This window comes from Phascolarctos cinereus, unplaced genomic scaffold (genome assembly GCF_003287225.1).
Source record: "Phascolarctos cinereus isolate Bilbo 61053 unplaced genomic scaffold, phaCin_HiC Scaffold_8;HRSCAF=390, whole genome shotgun sequence".
NCBI classification, from domain to species: domain Eukaryota; kingdom Metazoa; phylum Chordata; class Mammalia; order Diprotodontia; family Phascolarctidae; genus Phascolarctos; species Phascolarctos cinereus.
In genome coordinates this window covers 12,827,029-12,847,707 of record NW_027556291.1, presented here as the reverse complement: position 1 = coordinate 12,847,707, position 20,679 = coordinate 12,827,029, and positions in this window count along the sequence as shown.

The window sequence follows — 20,679 nt, the reverse complement described above, 5'->3', positions numbered from 1 at the left end:
ATGAGCCTTCTGGATAAAAGAATGCACAAGATCATAGTCTTAGAGCCTGAAAAGTCATCTAATCCAACCCCTTCATTTTATATATGAGGAAATTGAGGCCTGGAAAGAAAAAGTTGCTTGCATAAGGTCACAAGACAAAAAAAAAAAATTACATAAATATATACATATATACACTATATATACACACACATATATGTATACAGATATACATATTAGCCCTACTTCCCAAGAGTTTAACCCAGTTCCACTGACTCCAAAACCAAGACTCTCTTATCTATTCCATTCATCTGTTTTTCAGGCCCTTATCATTAAGAGAAATATCTTCCTGACTCCACAGTATGTATTGAAACAGAAAGTTAAATAGGGTTAGTCATTGAGTTTTAACCACTGTCACTGACAGCTCTATGTAGCCCTTTGTTAGCAAAGTGGTAGATGGAAAGTCTAGTTTTTCCTATCTGGAAGGAGGGACTGGAAGAACATGGGAAGCAGGAAGCCTCCCATGGGATGAGGAAGCCCACAAACTTTTGTTCCTCTTGGAGTGGACATACACTGACTGGCCAATTGCAAATAAATAGAATTACTAATCCAAATTGAATATAATCATGAGCATTTGGAGTCTTTTCTGGCTCACTGAGCCAATTAAGGAATAACCTCCCTAAACAAAACTTTGAAGTTTCCCTGTCATTGGGATCTGATGAATTTATCCCCCTCTCTACTTCCTTGCCTATCCCCCTCATTCCCACATGGAGAAGGGACATCACTTGTCCTCAGGAATTTCCTGCCATCTTTAAACTTTGTGTCTTTGCTTTATGTACTTTTACAATGAGCTTTGACTCTAGATCAAGGCTTCTTAAACTTTGTCCACTCCCCCGGTCTAAGAAGGCTGCTCTAGATAAAGACAAGGTGATTTTAATTGCAATCCAAGTGCATATTTATTCTAAAGGAGGGGACCATGCAAATAGGGGGTGAAAGAGAACCCGTAGACCAGTAAGAGCACATGATGTAACTGACGTTTTGGTAAGAGAATCATTTATTCTTTGATGTTCAACTGTTTTCTAAGTCCAGAACTGCCGGTGACAAAACAGGTGACCCTTTGTATACCTAGCCCTCCTCAGGAAACGATTGTGGAGAAAAATATCTTATTATAAAATTATTTTTAAGTAGCTCCTTAAAAGAAAGAAAGTGTCACACCCATTCACTTTTATTACCTATGAAGAGAAATTAAGTGTGCCTATGGCAAACCACTGAGGACTCAATATACTTCCTAAAATATGCTATAAGAGTTTTCCGAATGATTCAAAAAAGGTTTGCGGAGAGCGTGCAAACCCACATTCTATGCTCAGTTCTATTCAAAACTAACCAAAACAGTTGGAAACATGGAAGCGTGGAATCCTTGTAGCAGAGGCTTTCCCATGACATGAAAGGGCCTGGGTATCCTTTGAGGGATTTCTCGCTTCTCTGGATCATTTCCCACCTTTGGAGAATCTAGAAACGTCACTAACTACCACCACCCATTGCGTTGTCACCAACTTCCTGTCAAAGCACAAAATTTACAAGGCTCAAAGAATAAACAGGCTCATTTACAGGTCAAATAAAACACACAGGGTGCTGCATTAAAAGCCTGGCTTACAATGGAGCTCATCAAAATTATTGACACCCTTCTATGTATAGACCTCCCCAGAGGCCTGTATGGTCTGTCATAAACCTTGCCCAGGGAGAGTAACTCCCAGCAGGTGGTGCCTCTAACTGTATTTTCTCAGTTCTTTTCTTCCCCACTAATGGTCTTTTGGTCACTCTTTGTTGGTGTTCTTTCTATAATTCCTTTGTCCATCTTCACAGTGTAGCTCATTTCAGTTGCTAAGTCTCCACAGCTCCAGATAAATGAGAGAGCCAGAAATCTCTCCAATGGCCCATTCCCATCGTAGTTCTTCCGCTGTCCACCAAGAATTCTCTAGCAGATGGCATCGGTTCAGTCCGATTGGGGTTCAGGCTCTCCGGTGTGGCTCATTCAGAGGCTTATCTCACAGCGAGGGATGATATTACAGAGCTCCCTTGCCATGATCAGGGACACTTAGGTTTTATCTCTGTGTCGACCCGTAATGTAATACAAACAAGTGGCCTGCTCAGAAAGTTTCTGAAGGTCTGCTGACCCCTGGCTTTATCAACATGCCCAACAGTCAGGACTACACTGGCTCTCACAATTCCCAGACAGTACCAGGTTGGATCAGGGTGGCTCCATTGTTGTCCGATTCCCTTTCTTCCCCAGCATCATTCTAAGCTTTCTGTCACGCATCAGTGTCAGTACCCAGCAGGGGCCTAGAGTCTCAAGAGGCTCAAGCAGAGCCTCCACATTCCCCACCTTCCCTTGGCCTCTTAGTACCCTCAAGTCCTTCTGGAGACAGCTGAACAGCCCCATCTTATATGGGGCTGCTCCCCATGATATATAGAATAAGAGGTTCTACTGAAGGAAAAAGAAAGCACTCCCCCAGTGTTGCTGCTCCTGCAAGAGAAAAAGATTTACAGACTCCAAGAAAGATTTTTTTTTAATTAGAAGAGTTTTGCTTTATAAGAAATGGGAAGACAAAAATCACAAGGTCATGTTCCTCTGCCTTTCGCATCTTGAAGTAGTGGCCATCTACAGAACTGGGAATGGAAACTCATTATTGCTATGTGAATGCTATTGATACATAAATGGCATGTTTTAACTAAGATACAAGAAGTTCTTTGAAAATAATTAGGCCCTTCACTCCTGTTGAAAGGAGGCAAGTATTATTTCAATATTTTTAGAAATAGGTAGGTTGAAATACAAAGGGTGATGTCTATTCAATTGTGGTCAAATTGACACAGGACAAAGAAAATCAGTGAACTCAATTTTGCAGTCTTATTAAAGACTATTAATCATCACAATGATTCCTTGTTAGCAGAAAGACCAAGCTTTATAATTCCAAGTCACAAAGATGAGCTTTGGTGAATCAGTCTATCCAGAATGTGCCCTCCAGGCTTGGTTCCCGCTGTGGTCAGAAGTATCATCCCAGCAATCCAAAGGAGCAACCTTTGAGTCGTTAGTTTCTAACCTAATCTCAATTGTTTAATCATACTATTTTGTTTCAACTTCTCACACTGAAGCAGAGTAGTTGTGGGGCTCTGGTTTTGGTTTGGGGGTTTTTTGTTTTTGTTTTTATTTGCAAATAAGAGTCAAAGTCCTCACAAAATCAAGGTAAATTAACAATGAATCTATTTTCTTCATCATCCCTCTCACAAGACACTTGTCTTAGAAAAATGTATGCAACTTATCAACATATTTTAAAGAAGTTTTGTTTTGTTTTGCTTCCATTTTCATTATTACATTTATGATGGAAAAACTCTAGAGAGGCTCCAATAAATCCCCAAAGACACACAGTTGCACAAGAGTCTCAAAAGGATTCTGTGTGTTGGAGAGACTAGCGAAGTATGAATGAATATAATCTGGCCCTTCCATTTCTCTGAACATTGAATGTTCCTGCCATCTCACATTTTTATTTTTAAAGATACACATTTCTGGGAAAATTCCAGAATCATTATAATGTAAAATATCATGCCATTAGTCCAAGATTTACCAACATCAACAAGGATCTACAAAGACAGCACTATTTATAAGATTTGTGCCAATGTTGTTACTATTTCTGCCTAATAAACACATTTCTATCTATTCTTCTGCACAACATGACTTTTACCCACGACACTGACCCAGATCTCAGGAGTACCTTCTGTAATTAGCACAATTTTGTATTTGCTGATTCAAAATTAACTAAACAGTACATATTTCAAGAAAGAAGGCAAAGAAACTGTTTCTTTCTAATTGACATTGAAACAAATGATTAGCATGCTAGAGTTCTTGTCTAACTCTTTTCTATTCATTAATTATTCAGGATTAATTCTTGGGGAAAATTCAGAGAATGCTTATGATGAGTTTTTAAGATATACAACTGTTCTAGGAGATAAGAAATGTTCATGAATTTATCATTTATTGAAATACACCTGAAAGATCTTAAGTCTGCTTTTCTTAAAAAATAATTACTAAGTATTGATGGAGAATATGCATTAATGTATTAGGACCAGGTTACAACTCACCAAATTCTTATACCATTAATTAGCTTCGTGCAAGGATGTATAGGAAACAGTTTGATCTACAAGATTCAGTGTAACAAAATCAATCCATCAACAAATGAATTGAGAACCCACTATGTGCAAGGCACAATCATGGGCACTGTGAGTTACACAAAGAAGCACAAGTTGTTATCATGACGCTCAAGAGGCTTTAAATCTAGTGGTCAAAAAAAAACAAATGAGAAGACAAATAACAATACTGTTTTATTTTTCTTTTCACATGTCATTCTCGCTGAATTAACCCATGGTGGACCAATTCAGATGTCACCAAGCCTTCCCTCATTGCACCCTCTCACTATTGTTATTGAAGGGAGGTCAACATTGTCATTCACTGCTACTGGGCTACCAGAGCTGAGTAGCTCCAAATATAACACTGATAGTGAATTTTTATGGCCAGGTAGATGGAACCTCTCGGAATCACCAGACATCGAACTGAGCTGCCATATTGGCCAAAGTCTTGCATGTTACCCTAGTAAATGTGCCCTAGGTCTTAGCAAACACTGAAATAAATGCCTATGTCTTTATTATGTTGAGTATTTGACTCTTCTGCATCACCCAGATATAGTCTAGGGACAAGGAACCTAACCGCCAATGAAGTTATGGATTGAGGTCCAATGGGAATTAGATCAGAGATTCAGGAAAAATTATTTGATTCCTGGACATTTAGTTTAAATAGAATTTTCTGACCAGGATGCCCCTGACTGGAGCCCCTCCTTGGTCAACCTAAAGGCACAATCCACTAGGAGCTAACACAGACCTTCCAGTTTCTTGTAAACTTACTGGATTCTCATAAGCCTTCTTCACTAGATTGGGAAGCTCCATAAAGGCAGAGACCACACCTTAGTTAATAGATTTGTTTCTCCTATACCCAGCACAGTGTTCTGCCCAGAAGGGGTGCTTAATAAATGCTTGAAGAGATTGAATTACAACAACACAGGAGACATCATAAAACAGGACATGATTAATTGCAAAGTGAGCAATAATAGCCAATGTTTACTATGTATTCAAAAGAGGGAGCAATCGACTAGTTAGGCATGGTCATTCAGGTGCCTTTATTCAATTTATTTTAATCTAGCCATCCCACTCATGCCTCTGAGCCTCATCGTGATGAGTCTTCCCAACTTCCAGCCCAGCACTCTGTCCACTGTACCACCTCCTTCAAAGTCTGTACCTTAGTACGTAATAGCTCATGGGTTACTATATCAAAGGCTTCTAAAGACATCACCAGTCTGTTCAAGTAGAAATATTTTTCAGACTCCCAAAGTGTATTCTGACAGTATTTTCTTTTGACCAACATAGTTCTCTCAACTCAAATGCAACCTAGTAAGATAACATATGCCAAAGTGCTTTGAAAGGTATCAGGTTCTAGATTCATATGAAAGATGTTCATAGCATTTTTCAAATTTCATTAGCATTATCAAGGGTCTGCTATGTGCAAGACCTTGTGTATGACACTGAGTATACAAAGATCAAAACAGAAACAAACCCTGCCCTCAAGGAGGGCATTCTCCTCAGAGGATAGAACATGTATGCAGATAAATAAAGGCAAAGTGATTTGGGGGGGTTGGGAGCACTAGCTATGCAGATCAGGGAAGGCTTCATAGCGGAGCTACTAGAACCTGAGCTGGACAATGAAGAAAGAAAAAGATTCTGAGACTTCCCAATGAGTAGGGAGTGATTCACAGGTGTCAGGAACAGTTTGTGCAGATAAATGGAAGTAGGAAATGGAATTTTAAATACAACGAGCAGCAAGGAGAACAATTTAGCTGGAATATGAAGAGGAATAACACAAAGTCTGGAAAGTAGGTTGGAGCAAGATTGTGGAGGGCCTGAAATTCTAGGCAGAAGAAGTTTGTATTTTCCCCCAAAGGCAAAGTGGTTCCTTAACCACTGAGAGGTTTGGAGGAGGGGAGTAACATGGTCAGACCTGAACCTCTGGAAAATTATATTTGGCAGGTGAGTGGAGGAAGGATGGAAGAGGAGAGAAACTGGAAGCATGGCAGCCAATTAGGAGGCTCTTAAAGTAGTCTGGGCAAGAGAATCACAAACATCTCCAGACAACCAAAGTTAAGAAACTTTGTAGACTTTTGTAGATATTGCTACTGGCAATGTCAAATAAGTCTTGACAAATACCACGTGAGGACATTGGTAGTATCCTGTGTCTTCCTCCCATAGCATCTGTGCCATGCTGCAATCCCAGTAGCCACTTGGTCCAAAAGAACTGGCAACGATCTTGTCGGGAAGCAACAACAGTGAGATGCTACCATCGTTTTCATACTTTTTTTTTCTTAATGATCATGAGAGTAATAGCTGAAATCTTGGGTATTCCACATGTGAATGAAGAGTCTATACAGATATTCTTATAAGGCTGCACTCCTGGATGGAGAGATAAGCCTTCAATTCTAAGGACTTGATCACTTTAGTAGGCCCTAAATATAGTGCTATGATCTTTGGAGGGTTTGCCCAAACCTATATAGACTTCAGTTTCATCATCTGGAAAAGGCATGGACGACTAGATGATTTGTAAAGTTCCCTTTGTCTCTGAAAGTGCTGTTTTCTGAAGATGAAAAAACAAACAAACAGCTCCTGAATGCTTCATGAAACGTAAGTAAAATGCCTTTGGTGTGCCCTTAGTTTTCTACCTTTGTCTGTCCATGCCTTCCCTGGTAATTCCAAGATTTACATGAATAAGTGTGCATGTTAATGGTAAAGATTAAAATGAGAAGCAGTGAAATAAGGAACAAACATCTAAATCATGCATGCATAATTCCTGTCCTAATGATATTTTGGAAGCTCACGATATTGCTGTAAGTATTTCCTGTATTTCTAGGAGGAAAAAGAATATTAATATTGCATGCCCAGAATATAAAATTTGTTGTGGCTAATGAGACGTTCAAGGGCCTAAAGCTACACACTCCCCCCAGTGGCTGGGGCAAAGCCTGGGCTGGGGTTAGGGCTGATGGGACTCCCACCCTGGCTCACCTCGCTTCTCTGCCCAGAGGACAGCTGCATCCCCAGGCCCCAGCCAGACTCACCAGGGTGTTCCATGCCAAAAAACATTTTATGCTACCTTCCAAGCTATGAACTGAATTTGAAAAAGTAAATGTCCTCGTTAAACCTCAGCATTTCTGAATTTCCTTTGGGGGGACTACCAGAAGGATGGAAAGGACATCATTTGTGATACCAGTGGCAGGAAAGGCATGAATTCTGGTCAGGTGCAGATGTAATGGCCACTCAGAATGGGAAGTAAAACCTTTTAATAGATAAACAACATCAGAAGACATCTTTTTCAAATTGATCCTTTCCAAATCATTGATCTCTTCTCGTACACTGAAAAAGTAGGCTTCCTGCATTCTTCTAAATAATAACTCTGCCTAACTAGGTTTCATATAAGTATTCTTATTGTGACCTCAGTGGAGTAGGAATTCCCTCCAAGAATTATGACCCAGATCTATCTGTGCCCACTCAAACTGCTGGGGGACTTCCTCTAGTTCTCTTGAAATTGTGTGGGCACCACTGGAACCCAGGGCTGTCCATTGGTTGGTTCTTTGTCACATGACCAAGTTATCTTACTCTCAGTCAAGTCAGTCAGAGGGAGAGGTATTAGTCTACACCTGTGATTCCATTTGTGTTGGGACCTCCTGGTCTAAAACCTCCCTCCAAAAGTGCAAATTAGTAACTCTTTTGTAATTTCTGATCTTAGAGAGCTACTTAGATCACTGAGAGATTTTTAAGTCAACAAGCATTTATTAAATGCATACTATGAGCCCTGCACTGTGCTAAGGATTGGGGATACAAAGAAAGGCTAAAGAAAACCCAACACCAACAAAAGAGTCCCTGTTCTCAAGGAGCTCTCATTCCAATCGGGCAGACCGAAACACAAAGAACTACATGCAAACAAGATATAAACAGGATACAGTGGCGATCAGTTCAGAGCAAAAACACGAAGGTTAAAGAGGACTGGAAAAGGCTTCCTGTAGAAAATAGGGATTTTATCAGATGTTAGAAGGAAGCCAGGAGGGAGAGATGAGGAGGGAGAGAGCTTCAGGCATGAAACACAACCAGTGAAAATGTATACAGTCATGACATGGAGAGTCACGTGTAAGAAACAGCAAGGACGCAAGGGTCAGTGGATCTCAAAGTATGTGGAGGGGGAATAAGGTATAAGAAAACTAGAAAAGCAGGAAAGGGCCAGATTACAAAGGGCTTTAAAAGTCAGAGGAATTTACCAGAAGTAATAGGGAGCCAATGCAACTTACTGATTATGGGGAGGAGGGTGGCATGGCCAGACGTTCATTTTAGGAAGATAATTTGACAGATGAGTGTAGAGGATGAGCCAGTATGTATCCGAGGCTGGATCTGAACCCAGCTCTTGCTGACTCTCAGGCTATATTTCTATCTACCACACTGGTGGTATCACATTCAAATAAAATGGAACCCTGCTGGCCACATGTTGATTTTGAAAGCAATAAATTAGCATCATCTGTGTTGGATATTCTTTTATTTTGTTAAACATTTCCCAGTTCTGTTTTAATCTGGTTCAGGCAGCATCTCTACGGTACACCCTGTTCCCTCTCTATCGTGGCTCTGGGTTCAATAAGAAACACTGTCATTTTGAAATTGAATCCAAGTCTTTGCCCTCAGATCAGTTATATAGACAGTGAATTTGGGGGTTCTCAGGAAGGAAAACACACAATCCATACACGGTTAGCAGCAGGACAGATTTATCTAAAAAATAGATACACAGAGTAATTCAGGTAGAAATCAACAGTTCTCTGGTAACTCTGAAGTCTTGTTGCAAGATCATGTAAGCAGAGCTCCTAGCATAGCTGCTCATAGCTATGCTCCCTACCCTCAGGGCTATGCTAGGCCCTGGCTGGCTGGACTGATCAAGCGGAAGCAGCTCACAGGCCCCAGCAGACCTACTCTTCTTTGGGGTTAAGGGGAAAGGGTGGGGAGGGGAAACCGGAAAATCCCAGGAGGTAGCTGCATGCCAAGGCAGACTTCAGCAGTAGAACATATGCTGGGTTGGGAGTCAAAGAACCTGAATTCAAATCCCAGCTCTGCTGCTTACTTCCTCTATGACTTTTGGCGAGATACTGAGCCTTAGTTTCCTACTCTGTAAAATGAGAGTTGAGCTAGGTGGCATCTAAGCTGCCATCCAACTCTCAGTCTATGGTCCTTTGATGCTATGACTCAGGATGTGCAAACCTCTGGGAGCAGGGGTCAAGTGGCATAGTGGATAGAGATGGTCTTGGAGTTAGAAAGACCTGGGTTCAAGTCCTGCCTCAGACACGTACTGTTTGTGTAATCCTTGGCAAGTTATTTAACCTCTCAGTGCCCAGTCACTTCTCTCCCACTAAAAGCTGTAGAACAGTCAGCGATCTGCCTTGGGAATTCCAGATCTAGAACCTCCTCCCTCCCATCTCCCACCCCCTAAGATAATGAGCCATTGAGAAAAAATCCTTTTCAGGAAAGACCTTGGGCTGCCTCCTGAGCTCACAAACCTACATGGGAGAAAAGAAAGTTGGGGCGACTAAATTACCAAGTGGTGCCCAGTGACGTGAAAAGAGGCGGATAGTTGCCACCTTAACCCCAGCCTCAGCCCGCCCTGCCACCTGCTGATACCTCAGCTATTCTCTCACAGTTTGAAGGCCAAATGACTTTCTTTTGTATTTAAGGTCACCTCTGCACAGTGCATTCTGTTACCTTAGGGGGCAGAAGGCCAAACCAAACTGCTGCCAGATCTTCTTCCACCTGGTAACAAACAACCCACCAGGCAGGCCGTCTTTGATTTTGTGTGTACACACTGCTTCTGTCTACCAGATGAGATAACATCTGGTGTGCCTGCCAGCAGGCTTGGCAGGAACCCTCAGGAGAAAGAAAATCCCCATTGTTCACAAGGGAGAAAGAAATCATGGCAAAGGGCACAGAGAAAAGTACCTGGTACCGTTTCTGTCTTCGGCATACTCTGTGATCCCAGAGCTGGTTTCCTTCAATCTCTTCAGCATGGGCTCCAAGGATGGTAGAGCTCTCAGAGTGTCTGGATCTGGAGAAGAAGGAGAGGAAATCCAGGCTGGAAAAGAGCCTCCCCCACTTTAATGGCATAGAGGTTGTTGGAGAAAGGTCCAGTGCTCAGTAGAAAAAAAAAAGATTTTAAATCATAATAAAGGAATTGGCTCTACAGTAGTGAACAAAAGCTTCTTTCAATGGAGACAGCTAACTCTCGAAAAATTTTTTTGCAAATTCCTGCTATACCTGATTCTCCCCAATGGGGTGCTTGGGTACCTGTTCTCGGACCTCAATTCCAAGAGCATATTTCTCCCTAGCCCCAGAAACACTATCCCTGGCAGTTTCTTCCCAGCCCGAGGACACTATGCCTAGCAATTACCCATGAGTGGGCCCCAGCAAAACACTTACACCTCTCCCTGGTACAGCAACAAACCGCACCTATAGGAATTATGAGTTTGAACTGGCTTTGTACTGGCCCATAAAGATATTTGGTACCCACTGAACTATCTATACCAACTCCCTACCTCATTATATGCATCCTGGACTCCTCATTATGGGTATCCTAGACTTAAGACATGTGTACACTACCTACATCTATCTTGTCAAACAAGACATTGATTAGTGGCAGAGTGGGAAATCCTCAGTCAGCTCTGACCTCTAGTAAACTTAGTGACATAGCAGACCTAAAAACCACACCTCTCTGTGACACCCTGCCCCCACCTCCGCAGGCTTTTCCTGGTGACTTCTGGGTACAACACCTGTGGAGTAGATACAAAAAGCACATGTTCCTTTAAGTACTGACCACTTTAAAATAAAAAAAAGAACTGACCACTCCTTAAGCACTTCCTAATCTCACCCTGAATCACCTAATTAGCATACTTGGCACATGTTTTACTATAGTTTTTTCCTATATAAACTTTAAATGTACCCCTCTAAGGTTGCAGGTTCCTTAAGAACTTTTGCCCGCTGGATAGCATAACAATAAACCTTTGCCAACTTGACTTAAAGATTGCCTGAGTCCATGAATTCATTCCAGATGACCCTGTCCTGTACTTTGATCCTTGGGGGGGGGTCCCTCAAACCCCTCTAACCGCATATCCCCATTCTAAAAAAAAGCCTAAGTCAGAGCTCAACTTCTCCAATGAACTCAGTCCAATCCAATAATTAGTTATTATGCTTTTCGTGGACAGGTCTGGATTGACCATGATCTAAGCAGGTTCAAGGCACCACTAGGCACTGAGGAAAATTGTGCTGGTGGACATAATGTATACATGTGTGATTAATACGAGGATCATTTAAGGAAGGGGGAGTATGACCACTTGGGGTATCAAGATTATGAAAAGACCTCCTAAAGGAAGAGGTTCTTACACTGAGAAGACCAATGTGGATAGATCATCCAGTGTAGGACATGGAGTGATACATAACAAGATTGGAAAGATAGGTTAAAGCCAGCTTTGAAAGGGCTTTAAAAACCAAGAGGAAAATTCATATTTGAAAAAGCCATTGGATTTAACCATTAAGAAATCACTGAAAACATTGCCAGTTGCCATTGGACTCCCATGACTGGAGGAGAGATTGAGGCTGATGGCTTTATGCAGCTCTGCCTCACCCAAATCTGACTCATGTGCAAGTCAAGACATGGTGCTTATGAGGTCATCGGTCTCTTTGAGAGTGAAGGACAAACAGCCACAGCCTAGGAGAGGGGGCAGTTTCACTCAAGTGCTAGGGCTAGAAGCCAAATTGGACAAGCTTAGAAGGGGATGGAGGTGAGGAAACAGAGGCAACAAGTATAGAAAGCATTTTCTAAGAGTCTCACTGGGAAAGGGAGGAGAGATACAGGACGATTGTTTAAGGGAATGGCAGGGCCTGGGGAAAGTGCTTTGGGGTTTAGGTTTTTGTTAAAGGATGGGGGAGATGTGAGCAAGTTTATATGCATCAGGGAAGAAGCCAGTGAAAATGAGAGAGAGGAAGATGGGGAAAGGGGGCAAGCTCCTGAAGGAGATGAGTAGAGCTGACCCTGACAAAGAGAAGAGACGCCTTTTGGCCATGGCCTAGAACAAGGGAGGAGACAGTGGAGGTTGATGAAGAAGGGTTTTGAGGCATGCAGTGAAATGGGAGCTCACTGTGAATTTTCTTAGTAAACTATCAGGTTATGTCCTCTTTGGTGAGAGAGAAGGGAGGAGTAATGGATGAGGCGTAAGGAGAAAAAGAAAAGCCACTGCATGGAGTGTGATCGAGAGACATTTAGGGATGTTGAAATCTCCTATCAAACACAAAGTGTAAATACATACCCAACTGATGCTTTCTAGTCTGTTGGGAAACCCTACCGACTAAAGAGGCAATGACCAACCTTGGACCGGATCATTGAATCCTGCTCACTGTTTGAAAGGAGAACCCGAAGTTGATGAAGAACAGGAGCCTGATCTAATTATGGTATCATGTCCCAGTTATGACCTATGAGAACAGCATAGCAGGAAGTGTTTAAACTGACTTACCTGCCGTTTCCCAAGACCCTCTCCTACCTCTTTGCTTTTGCAAAGGCTGTCTTCTATGCCTTTCTCCTCACCCATGGATCTCTAGTTTCCATCAAGGCTCAATTCAGGTACTACTTTCTACAGGAAGCCTTTCACGAATTCATCTGTTATCCTTCATTCTCAGAGGACCAATGACATCATTAAGGTGATATCTTCACTTGCATGTGAACTAGTTCTTAGCACAGTCTCTCCACTTTATTTCTCTGTCTGTCTCTCTTTGTCTCTTCAAATTATCCTGCATTTACTTATCTGTATACATGTTGTCTCTCCCCCATTAGAATGTAAACTCCGGAGGCTTAAACTTGAGCAGGGGCTGGTTTTGATTTTGTTCTTTGTTTGGTTTTTCTGGTTGCTGTTGTTTTAGCCCAATGACATAACAAAATACACATACAAAACGCTATTTCAATTGAGCTGAATAGGGATAACTTAATCAATGATTCTTAGCATCTGATAGTTGGTTTTGGTTTTTTTTTTTATCCAAACCCTTGTTATAGTGGGCTATCACCTGGGTAACCAAGACCCCTAGGTTTCTGTAGACTGACCGGATTTATCAGTGTCTTTAGACAGTCCAGTGAAGTAGACTGCCCCAGTTCTGATGATGGACTCTACAAGTCTTGTGCCCTTCCTGACCTTGGCTTCTCTGCTCTTGTTTTTCCTTTCTCAGGAAGGTGAATGGCAGTCAAAGGGTTTTTGTAACCAATTGCTTTGTTCAGGAGTTCTGTACAGCCAAAAAAGTTCTAATTTTATTGCTCCCAACCCATTATTCAAGCAAGACACATGGGCAGGTTTAAAAGTATGCAAACGCTTTGGGATCCTGCAGGATGCAATCCAGGGTATAATAATATGGTATCATAGAAGAGTGGGTAGGCACAGGAGTGACAAGCCACATGGTGTGTTAATCATTTAATCTCATTTCTAAATTATTCAGAAGAAATCCCAAGACAAATGTTCACTTCATTTTGACACCAACTTCAGGTAGACTTGACAGGTAAAAAGCATATTGCTGCTTTCATTTTTTTTTCCTCTGCCCTTTTTAAAAATTTCACCCTTCCAAGTCACTAATGTTAGTTAACTTCCTTATCAAAGGTGGAGCTGCATTAACAGAGATTGTGTGTCAAACAAAATAGAGATTATACCCCACAGAAACCGATTTTCCCCAGATACTCTTAAATCCCTGAGGTGGTCAACAAATGCTCAGGCCTGACAGAAATGACTTTCTTTCTTGAATTCAATGGAGATTTGGCTTTTTCAAAGGTGGCCCTCTGGGATATTCTGAAAGCTTTTCTCAAGATTGTATCATTTACTTGTCTTCCATGACAAAATGCCAGAGAGAAGGAAATCTGGAAGGAATGGCTCAGTGTAGTATCAGAAGGCTGGCCCATGCCAAGGTCAGAGCCTGGTGGTTTGGTTTTCAACCACAGAGTGAGTCATTGAAAAGATTGGGACCACAAAAGCAAACAGTAAAACTGAAGGAGCTCTAAGGAAGGGAAAAGAATTAGGGTGACTTAAGAGACTGCCTTCTATACCTCAGAGCTGTGTGATTGTAATGAAAAATCTTGGTCCCAAGGAAGAGATGAGGAAATTAAATTCCTTTCTTGCCTTGAGGATGTGGAGGACTGTGGGTGTATAATGTTGCATATACTGTAAATGTGGCCCGTATACAAATAGGCCCACAAAATATACCAAAATACAAAAAACGATATACAAAAACAACTATGATGTAAGTATAAAAAAGCGTTGATAAAATTTTAAAATAATAATATTCTGCTTTCTAAGAAGAAAGAGTTGGGAGTTTTTCTTCTCTTTCTCATATAGATGTGGAAATATTAATTTCTCCCTTAAATCAATAGTCAATAAAAAAAGTTCCTCATTTTATTAATGAGAATTCTTACAATATTTCCAATTCTTGACATCTTTATGGTAGAAGAGAAAAAAAAATCTAAAAATAAGAGTTGCTAAGATGGCAGCAGGAAATCAGCCCTCCTCCAAATTTGGCTTCCCAGCTTTCAACATAGTACATTGTGGAGTCAAACTCCTCTAGCTGTGAAAACTGAGTGAACAGTGGCTGTTTTAGAAATGTTTGTTGAATGAATGAGTGAATGAACGAAGGTGCCCTTAAAAGAAAAGATAAATACACAGAGTCTTAGTATTCCAAGAGTTTAATGAAACAATGCTCCCTGTGTTGTGTGCACAGCACTCACATTTTCATATCTCTGCAACTGCAACTGCCACTTTTTTTTTTTCAGCCAAAGACAAGGCTTATTAAGGATCTGCCATATTGGCCAGACTCTTAAGGAATTTAAACATCTGTGATGCACATATTGACAAGAGGGCTTGAGCAAGTCTCAGCCCCAACAACCACTACTTTTAAAACATACCAAATTCTAATGATCTCTACAGTTATCTCAATTAACAGACAAGCTGCATTCCTTGCTCTGGCTTCCCTCCTTTTCATAGGCCAGTCCCTATATTCCTTTTCCTTTCTTTCATTCACATTCTGTGGGTAATTTTATTATGTAAGAGAAGGTAAGGGCAGGTAGGTGGCGCTCAGGAGGATTCATCTTTGTGGGTTCAAATCTAGCCTCAGACATTAGCTGTGTGACCCTGGGCAAGTCACTTACCCTCAGTTTCTTCATCTTTATAGTGGTTATAATTATAGCATTAATCTCATAGGGTTGTTGGGAGGATCAAATGAGTTAACATATATAAAACACTTTGCAAAACAAAGCGTTATAGATGCTAGCTATTAGTGTTATGCTGAGAAGGGTAGTTTCTTTTACTTTGGGGCCATTTTGTGCTGTTTACTTACATACATGGGGGAAGGGATTGAAAATGAATTGCTTCAGTGCCCTTTTCCACCAGCCCATTTTCTTAGTACCCTTGGGGTAATAGCTTTAGAAGGGACCTTAGAATCCATCAAATACAAATTCTTCACTTTACCGAAGAAGAAATTGAAACCCAGGTTGAGCTGGCATTCCAAAGGGCAAATTTCACCTAGCAGCCACCTTTTCCCATTCTAATTCCACTGTCCCCTTCCTTGGTGTCCATCCAGATAGCCTCTTTCATTCGTGCTTGGTCTGTGCCTTTCCCCCAGACTAAGCCCTCACATCTCTGAATTCCTACAGGACATGGCCACATACAATAGATACGTCTTCCTACTTGTAGTAGTCTTTCATTATGTCCTATCTTGGATCTCCAACAAGGTTGTCAGTGCCAGAAGGCCTTGATTCATGTCTTATGCTTCTTTTCTATCCTCAGCAGGCATAGCACAGTGCTAGGCAAAAGAGAAGCCCTCAGTAAACCCATAATTTAAGAAATTCAGATCAAAATCAAAATCTCTATTACCAGTGAATATATATTAAGCAGTTACTGAGTAGATGACTTCATACTAGGTGCTACAGGCATTTGACAGTCGCAATTATCTATCGGACATATGTAACATTATCACTTGTGGCCCAAAGACCCTCAAGGTATTCTGGGAGCATACAAATCTCAGTTTGATACTGGGGGCCTGACTCCCCATTTCCCCCCAAGAGGTTCCATATTAACAGACTTTGCCTCTGCTCTTTTCCCAAAATAAAAGTCCAGGGAAATGCACCAAATGACACTGAGGCATGCCATGTGTCTAGGCCTCCCCAAATGTGGGCGACAGGATATCTACTCTTGTACATACAATGAGGATATCAGGTATGCGGCAGGTCATTTTTTTTAATGCAAAAGACACAAAAGACTCACAGATGAATGAACAGATACAGAAAACACAAGGAGAGGGACCGGACCTGTGGTTTCACTGAGATAAGGAAGTCAAGGGTGAGGAACCTGCCTCTTTCAATGTAGATTACCCTCTCCTCTGCAACACGTAGTCTTAAATGGCTTTCCCAGGGTCCCACAGACATTATGTGCCACAGGATTTGAACCCCAGTCTTCCTGGCTCCAAGGAAAGCTCTTATCTACCCTGCCATGCTGCCTCAGATAGCTCAGTTAGTTTCATTAGATGCCCCCAGTAGATAAAGTTGCTTTACACTAAGTAAATACCCTTACTTGCCTCAAACCTTTTATCAGCTGAACAGCCCACACCAATACCACAATGGAATATGAGTCCTCTAGCTGTAAAATTCTCCTATTGGGGGCCCTCTTCTCCCCCAAGAAGCACGTAGGTGATGGAAAAAAATAATAATAAAATAATTTTTTAAAGCCTTAAGGTGCTGCTTGAGATTCACTGAGATTAATTGACTTGTCTGGGTCACACAGCTAGTATGTCACAGGCAGGATCTGACCCCAGGTCTTCTCCATTACCAATTCAGTTCTCTAGTCACCGTAGGAGACTGCTTCTAGCTAATCAATATTATTGCTCATTTTAAAAACATAAATTCAGCATATAGCTAATTTAAAGTTCTTTTTTCTTTCTTCAGGAAATCTAGAGAAAAAGAAAATATTTTAATTGAAGAAATGTTATTTGGGCATGATAATTCCTTTGGAGTCCCAAGCCGGGACTTCTTAGCATGAATATTATATGCTAAGACATTAAATTTGAGGATTTCATAATGAGGTTTCTCAATAATATCGAATACTCTGCATAGGACTTATGCCTCCTGATATTTCAACTAGGACCTACTTGGAAATTTCGTCACCATCAAATTTGCTTTTCCCAGAGTTTCAAGCTATAAAATAAATTATTCATAATGAGTTAATTATCATCTCAATGTACCATCATTCCTATTTTAAAAATGATATTCAAGAGATTAAATACCCAGGAATTCAATCACAATTTGCATACACTAGCTTTGAAAATAAGTAACAGTCTCTTGATCAATGCAAAATCACAAAATCCTCCTGATGAAAAAGAGCCTGCAGCTGAATTATAAGAACTAGAAAAGGGGATTCACTCTAAGCAAGCTAATGACCACCCCCAAAGGTCATTTACAGTTTGTTTTCATCAATTGGCTCACATAACTGATTCTTATGAAAAGAGAGAAAATAGTTTCTATCTGATTTGAGGTGGTCCTTTGGTTTTTAGCAGAACAAGAATTGGGCTTCAAAAAGTCTTTTAAAAACATTCATTCTTTAACTTCTCTCTTTAATCTGGCATTCAATGCCCAGTCCCATAATGCTAACCTAGCTTTACAGTATTATCTTTTTACATTATTCCCCTTCAGATACTGTAGAATCCAGGGAGGGTTTTGCTAAATTGTTTTTCCACCTCTTTCTTATTCTTTGTTATGGCTTTTAGGAAGGGGGAGAGGGAAGGGATATGTTGGGAAATGTAGGTCATGTAAAAGCAAAAGATATCAATAAGCATTTACTTTAACATAATTTGATAAACTGGACTCTTTGGCTTATCATATCGCACACTTCCTCGCCCCCATGACTCAATGTTCCCTCCCCACAAAAGGTCTTCTTCTCTACCTTTTTCTGTTGAAATCCTACCCATCCTTCAAGACCCAATTTAAACACCTCCTCTTGTAAGAAGCTTCCCCACTCTCCTGCTTCTTGGAATTATCCAAGTTATTTGTTTGTACCCAGAAGTACAAACAGAGGGCCCTAGAGGGAATCGGGAGCCCTCTCTACAACCAATAAAGTCTGCTGGGTCTGTTTGAGTCTAGCAGGATAAGGCCTTGGGGCAAAAGGGCCAGGAGTGTGGAGCTAGAGACTAGTACTAAGTCATGCTAGTCGGGAGAAGGAGGATTCTTGGACAATTTGTGGCTAACTGATATTCAAACTGTCTACCATCTTGAAAAAGAGGCTTTGGTTCTGCTACTGGTTTTACTCTGACATGATGACTCGGTTGCTCTATCCTAGGGAACTTTGATGTTTCCCAGGGCTACTTCCCTTAAGGAGTCAACGAGGCTACTGTATTTCTTACAAAGGCTCTGGTTTTTCCTGGTACCCATCCCCTTCTCTCCTTCATCAAAAGATCACGTATAGGTATGTTTATTTGTTGCCATGTAGATCCCCTCAGTAGAATGTAAGCTCCTTGAGGGGAAAGCCTGTTTCATTTTTGTCACCCTATCCCCACTGCCCAGCAGGTGTTTTGTGAATATTTGAAGCCTGTGTTATTTATCATCACATCTCCCTCAACACAGACAGCACGCCTCCCACCTGCCTTCCTGCCTTCACAGGACCATCTCCGTAAGTTGTGGTGGCTAAAAACAAACGACCACCCACAGCCAAGCTTCTGGTGATCACAGGATCAGAGACTGAGAGCGAAAGGAGATCTTAGACAAAGCTCTTGTTGTACAGAGGGCAAAAGCGAGGCTCAGCGATAGGAAGTAACTTGTCTGAGGTCATATAGGTAATAATAAGGGGCACAGTCAGAATTTGAACTTGGGTTCTCTGGCTAGGCTAATATTTAGATGAAAGACACGCAGGACTTACAAGGAAAGCCTTTATGTAGGCTTCAAAGCTGGGCTTTGAAGGGAACAAAGGATTCTAAGAGGCAGAGGTGAAGAGGGAATAGATTCTAGGCATGGGTACCAGTCAATACAAAGGCAGAAAAGCTGGAGATAGAGCAGCAGGTAGGCCAGAGCTGGTCAGAAATGGTGCCCAGAGTTAACCCAGGGTTTGCAGATGGTAGCTGTCAGTACTGTATCTCTGAGATGCCAAGAGTTATAGACAGAGGGTGAGGGGCTGAGCCTGAAAGTACCAAGGCCCGGTGGGGAAGTTGAGAGCCTAATCTAGGCAGTGGGCCCACCACCACCAGGCAGGGCATCTGACATCCAGGTGCACACACAAATCAAAGGCCCCAGCAAAGCAGTAAGTCAGAAACCAGGCAGGCCAAGGCATCTAGTGGGTTGGTGGAGGCAGTAGGCCTGAAATCAGGTGGAGAGACAAATAGGAACCCATTATGCCCACACATGGGCAGGAGTGTGATCACAGTCTGGGCAGGTAGTCAGAAGCTAGCTACTGAAGGGCAAATCAAGGTGGTGGGGTGGGCCAAAGGGTTCTCTTCTATCTCCAGAAGCAATCGAATATCCAAAGAGCATCAGCATCTACCAGGGAAGGACAAGGCGAGCAGACCACTGCCGATGCCATCAGTTAAGGGCATCTCACTTCTAAGGCAGAGTGCTGGCCTAGCCAGGAGCTTCTGTCGGTTTCCTGCTATGGCAGCAACCAGTCCCAGGATGTGAGCAGCCCAGAGCCTGGAGGGCAGAGAAAGGGGGTGTAGGAAGTATTTGGAAATGATAATAATATAAGAACAAAAGGCATCAATACAATTCATTTTTTTTTAATTGAAGGTCATCAAATTAGACTTCCTGATTATGTCACTTCTATAGCTATTGGTTCACTTATTTGGCTTAGTTATATTTAAATCCCTGATTAAGTAGGGTGGACTTCGGTAATACCAATGACAGAGCTGCATTTGTAATTGAACTATTATAATTTATTCTCCTGAATCTATTAATCCCTCCTTAGAATTAGAGCAGCATTGCCTAAAGGGTCAGACTTTTGGAAATACCCACTCAAGGGAAAATCAACGTAACAGAAAGCTGCTACCATAGGACAAATAAGCACGGTAAATTGAAGGGGAAAAAAAAAAACCATTGAGAAAGCAGATTCACAATTGGACGTGAGATAAATGGAAGCCAAGAGGTAAATACATAGATGTAGAAGGAGCTAGGCCCAGCACAAAAGAATCTTCTCGATCCCCTTGTAACCTCCTTAGATCTTCCCGCCACTGACCTTGAAGTAACTTCTGGCAAGCTGGATGGTATCATTTCCTAGAATATCATGGTGAATAAATCCATTAGGCTGGTGACCCTCACTTGGCATTTCCAAGGAAATTTACAGCTACTAGTGATAAGGTTGGGAACACTAAAAGCTGCCTATTGATGAAAATTCTGTTTCAAGAAAACCTGGGCAGGTTTTACATAAAAAAAAGCTCCATGAAAAAACATCCTCATATGTGCTGCTGATGCTTGTGATAATTTGTTCAAAGGTTCAAAGGTTTCTAGGGATATTATAGACATTTCAAATTGATTTCAACTCT